Here is a 6,008-nt window from a genome sequence, read left to right as displayed (position 1 = left end):
GTTGGCTGATCTTCTTTCTTTCCTGTATTTTTGGGGAGGCAAGGATGATTCTTATATTGGGAATAGCTATCCGTGAATATTGGCTTGTCATCCAGTTGCGTACACTGAGATTGACAATCTTATAATACAATGATTGGGACCACCTGGAATGGGGAAGGTGTGGGTGTGGTGTCAGGTTGACTGGACTTGTAATAGTGGCTCCCTCATTTAACTTTGCCACTGGGGGCATGCTCTCTGAGGGTAGGTTACATCTACCAAAAAAAGATAAATATGTTCTGAGGTGTTAGAAGTAATAATAACACATAAAGAGCCTGGCAGATGGTAGGTCCTCACGGTATTATTATAAACACAGTGCCCTTGTGAGGAGAGTTTCAGAGACTTTAAAGTGGTTCATGGTTCATGGGGATACCATCAGCAAAATCTAGAATATGGGACAATTCCAGAAACCAATGACGAGTTTCTTCAAATAAATTGCATGGAGAAAAAAAAAGGTAGAACCTATCAAGTGAAATGGACATGAGGGAGATACCAACCAAGAACAATGCAGGGACTTTGGATCTTGATGCGAAAAACCAACGGTAAAAAAAAAAGAAGAATTTGAACTCTGGACATGCACTATTTAGGGATTTATTAAATTTTAGATGTGTTAATGAAATTAGGTTTTTTTAATGCTTTAGAGATACATACTGAGGTTCTTAGAGGTGACCTATGACTGGGATTAGCTTTAAAACAGTGGGAAGAAGGGGGAGAGAGTAGTTGGTCCATTGTAGCCAGGTACAAGAGGGGTCATTGTTTCTACTTTTGTGTGTTTGAACTTGACTATAATAATAAAAAACAGAGTTGAGGGGAAAAGAGAAAAAAAAATCCAGTTCAGCCACTTTATAGGTGTTAACACCTTGGACAATTAACTTCTCAAAAATATTTGTAAAATGGAACTAGTACCTTTGCATTTTGTGTTGGGATTAGCCACAGAGGTGGCTTTAGTTACTGTCTCCACAAAATTGGTTCGAACTAGCTCTTTCACTTGAACTGATGATGAGAGGTGAGGAGAAAAGCCCTTTCCCCTAGTCTTGCCTTACCTGCTCTTAGAGTCAAAGCTGCTGCCTCCATTCCTTGCTGTCTGTCATTCTCTCATTTCCAGGAAATGCCCAGGCATTTATCTGCCGTTCAAGGCCCTTCCCTTTGGGAGAGGAACACCCTAGATAGCCATCTATTTAATCTGCCCATACCACTCCCACCTTCAGTGCTGTTCCAGGCGAGTTTCCCAATAACTATCATGAAGGCTGCTCTGGTGCTCTGCTCTGAATGCCTCCTGCATTCCTTCTTTTTCACTGCTTCCCTTTCCAATCAAAACTCTGCTTAGGGTGAGCTTTTGACCCCCTACATCATTAATCTGGTCTGTCTTCTCCTCCTCCATCTCTAAGCCCCCCTTCTTTGTCTTTTTTAAAATTGTAACCAATTCTCCTCTAAAGAAAGAAAAATCTCCAGTACATTTCCAGACTGGTAGGCAGAATAACAGCCCCCTAAAGATGTTCATGTCCTAATCCTAGAACCTAATGGTCACGGAGTAAAAGGGAATTAAGGTTGCTAATCAGCTGACCTTAAAATAGGGAGATTATCCTGGGTCATCCAGGTGGGCCCAGTAATCACAAGGGCGGCTGAAGAAGTCAGAGGGAGATGTCACTGGAAGAATGGTCAGAGAGATGCCATGTTGGTTTGAAGATGGAAGAAGGGGGCCACAGGCCAAGGAATGCAGCTAGCCTCTAGAAGCTGAGAAAGGCAAGGAAATGATTCCACCCTAGTCTCCAGAAAGAACTGCAGCCCCGCTGACACCTTGATTTCAGCTCAGTGAGACCAGTGTTGGACTTGTATAGAACTATAAGATAATTGTGTTGCTTTAAGCCACTAAATGTGCAATAATTTATTACTGCAGCAATAGATCGGCTAACTCCTGCCTCCTAAGTTAGTGGGTCTCAAATTCAGCTGCACATTAGAATCACCTGGGGATGGATTACAACTCCCAACGCCCAGATCACACCCAGACCATTAAGCAGTCTCTGGGGGTGGGACCCAGGCATCAGAACAGTAAAGCTCTCCAGGTGATTTCCACTGCAGCCAAGGCTGAGAACCTCTGTCTTGGGCTAACCACTTACTATGAGTAGCTCTTTTCCTTGCCTCTTGGTAACTGGGAGCCCCAGAGGCACAGAGGAAATGTAATGTCCCCCACTAGGAGCACCAAGCCTTTGCTTTTTGCGTAGAAGTGGGCTTCATCTGAACCTTTGGCCACTTAGCAGTTTAGAAATTGGATCCCATCTCCCCTGACTAGGGAAGAATACAGGCCTCACTCTAATGGTATTAAACAATCTGCATGTACAGAATAAGAACTTTTTTTCTGGAACTACTTGAGTGTAAGTTGCTGATCTGATGCCCCCTCACACTTGAGTGTGTATTTCTTGCAAAGACATTGTCTTAAGTACCTACAATATGACCATCAAAATCAGGAAATTACAATTGATACATGTCTACCATTTAATCCTCATACCTTACTCAAGTTTTGCCAAATGTTCCTATAACATCCTTTATAGCAAAAGGATCCAGTTCAGAACCACGTGTTGCCTTTAGTTGTCATGTCCCTTTCATCTCCAGTCTGGAACAGTTCCTTAGTCTTTCCTTGACTCTTGAAAATTCACCAACACCTTGAGTTTGTCTGATGTTTCCCTCTTGATGGGATTCAGGTTATGCACCTTGGGTAGGAGTACCATGAGGTGGTGCTGCACCTTCTCAGAAGGCACGTCGTCAGTTTGTGCCACTGCTGATGGGGTTCACTTTGATCATTTGATTAAGCTAATGTCTGCCAGGCTCCTCCACTGTGAAGTTACTCCTTAATTATGAATAAGTGTCTTAGGGGGCAGTACTTTGAGATGCCAATACCCTATTCCTCTTTGAACTTTCAGTTTATTAATTTATATCAGAATGGACTCATGCTTTCTTATTGTATGCAGTGGATTATATTTCATAACTGCCATTATTTAGTTTTTGATGTTTAACCAAACTTGTCCAGTGGGAGCTTCTTCATGCTGGTTCCTGTGGCCTTTCGATGTGTCTCTATCATTCTTTGAGCACTTCTTTTCTGGCACAAAATGTCCCAGGCTCATCTTCCAGGCTGTCTGTAAACCCATGAGGTAGGTGCTATTATTATCACCCCATGTTAGAGATGGGCCAACCCTGGAAGAGCTCAGGATTATGCAGCTAGTTAGCTGTGGTGGCAGGATTGTAAATCCAGACCAGGTAGCTTCAGCCTGAGCTCTTTTTTCTCCCTTTTTATTGGGAAATAGTTTTAGATTTACAGAAAGTTTGCAAAAATAGCAGAGTTCCTATTTACTCTTCACCCAGTTTCCCCTGTTAATGACATGAGATGACTGAAACCAGGAGATTCATATTGATAGTGCTATTCACTAATTTTGCTGGGTTTCCCAGTGAGGTCCTTTTCCAATCCAGGATCTCGCATTGCATTGTGCTGTCATATCTCAGTCTGCAATCTGTGACAGTTGCTCAGTCTGTCTTCAAGAACTGTCCCTTTTGAACAAGAGCATCGGTCCATTAAGTTGTAGAATGCCCGCAGTCTGAGTTTGCCTGTCTGTTCCTGGCTACAGTGAGGCTACGCAGGAAAAAAACAGGTGACATTGGGCCCTCTCAGTGCATCGTATCAAGAGATAGTGACTTACTACTGGGGATGTAAACTTGGATCATGGGGTTAAAGTAATATCCACTAGGTTTATCCACCACAAAGTTATTGTTTTTCCTTTTGTAGTTAGTAAGTATTGTGGGGAGATAGTTTGAGGCAATGCAAATGTCCTTATTTTTGCTTGCTAATTTTTGCCTGCAACAATCACTACTATGGTGTTTGCCTAATGGTGATTTTCTTTTTCCATTATTCCTTCTACATTTATTAATTGGAATTCGATTGTAAGGAAGAACTGTCCCTTCTACCCCATGTACATATTTATTCAATTATTTATATCAGAAGGGACTCATGGATATTTTATTCTATGGCTTATAATCCATTACAGATTTGGCCACTGGGCCCTCCTTCAAGTTGGTTCCTGGGTCCTTTAGAGAAGCCCCCCTCTTTTTTGAGCACTTACTTACTTTGTGGTACCATAAGATATTCCAGGCTCATCTTGTTCTTTCTCTGCCCTAGATCTGGAATTTCTCCAAGGAGCTCTGGTTCCTTTTATTGAAGAACGGTATTTAGAAACCAAGATCTGGACACTATATGTGCTCATTGCTACCGAGGTGTCACTGCCTCTGGGCCCTCCCAGCAGACAGGGCTAGCAAATATACACATATATTTCTAACCCTAGCACTCATACACAGATGCATATTTATTTCACTATCTATCTGTATTTATATGAAAAACCATGAGTCCGTACCTCCCATCCCAGTCCAACACCACAAGGTTCATTCTAACCTTACCACCTTCTCATCTGTGGCTTTTCTCCAACAGTGAGAAACCTGGCAGGGCCAGAGTTCTGTAACCATACCATCCCTGCTGGAAGAGAGAGGAGTAGGGAGTATGTTGCATCATGCTTGGCGTTAAAGGATGGGATTTTGACACTCATTTCCAGCAGAGAGAACAGCATGCATAGAGGCCGGCAGGCAAAGCAGGGCATGACGATACATAAGCCTAAAACAGAAGGAACAGACCCCAAAGGGCCAGAATTAAATGCACCAACATGTAGTTCATGAAGGTGATTTCACCAGCGTCACATCATTCAGTTTTATTTCACCAGGCAGTGGAGAACCGCTTGATGGTTTGGATTAGGAAGTGGCAGAACCAAAGCTACCTGGGCTTTAGATCCAAGAGCAAATGGAGTGGGTGGGGAGAATGGAGCTGTGGTCATGAGCTGGGATATAGTGGCCACCGTGAAAAGAAATGACAGGCAGGAAAAGTACAGGCAGAGGAACCAACAGGACTGGGTAACTGACAGAATGTGGAGAAGGTGAGCAAGAGGGAGGAGTCACAGCAATAAGGCTCCAAACCTGTGTGGTTGGGAGAAGGTGGTACCATGAACAGAACCCCTAACAAAGGGTTCTCTATAAATTGTTTCCCCTGTTGAGGGCAGGTACATGCCTAACTGCTCTATGACCACAAAGCCTCACAAAATGCCCTCAAAGTCAGGCCTGACTCAGTCATCTCTCCCTTCCTACCTGGTCTCCTCAGTTCTGGGCTGTTCCTCAGCCCCACCAACTCCAACTGCCTTTGACACACAGCTATAACCATCCTCCCATGGCTGGCTGGCCATCACCCAGGACACAGTTAAAAACCCTTTCAAGGCCCTCCACATGCTGGTCCCAATCTGCCTTTCTGGTTTATCTTGCCTCATAGCCAGGGGAGACCACTTACCTTTCCATGCTAACTTGGTATCACACAGGTCCATACCCTTCTCTCCAGTCCCAAGGGACCCCCTGCCTGGAAGACCCTCCTCTACCTGGCTAACCTCTCCGGGCCCCGGGCAAATTAGCCTGCCTCCCTGGCTGGGTTAAATACCCCTTCTCTTGGCCCCCCAACCTTTGTACCAAAATGACCCGTTTATCTTCCTCCCTTGACCTGTACATTTTTGGAGACAGATATGTCTTGTTTACCATTGGCCCCAAACACATGGCACCCTCCTGGACATACTGCAGGTGTTCAAATGATTGACAAAGAAGGAAAGGGCCGACACTCTCCCAACTCTCATTTCTCCCTGCTCCCTCTGCATCCACTGCCCTTCCTCTCCTTGCTGCTCCACCCCTTCCTTCAGCCCAGCTCATCAACAGCCTTGTCCATCTCCCCATCACTCTCCTTCCCGACCTGTCTGAACTCTGAGCCTACATCACTGTTGGTCTGTCGGCCTTAGGCACGTCTGAGCCGGGCAGAAGTACTCAAAAGCACAGGTGAGGATGTGGATGCCCGCCTGCCACAAGGCTCTGTCCAGGGATAAGGGAGAGGAAAACAGCTTTGTTCT

This window comes from Equus przewalskii, chromosome 14, assembly GCF_037783145.1.
Source record: "Equus przewalskii isolate Varuska chromosome 14, EquPr2, whole genome shotgun sequence".
Taxonomy (NCBI): Eukaryota; Metazoa; Chordata; class Mammalia; order Perissodactyla; family Equidae; genus Equus; species Equus przewalskii.
This window is presented reverse-complemented; position numbering follows the sequence as displayed.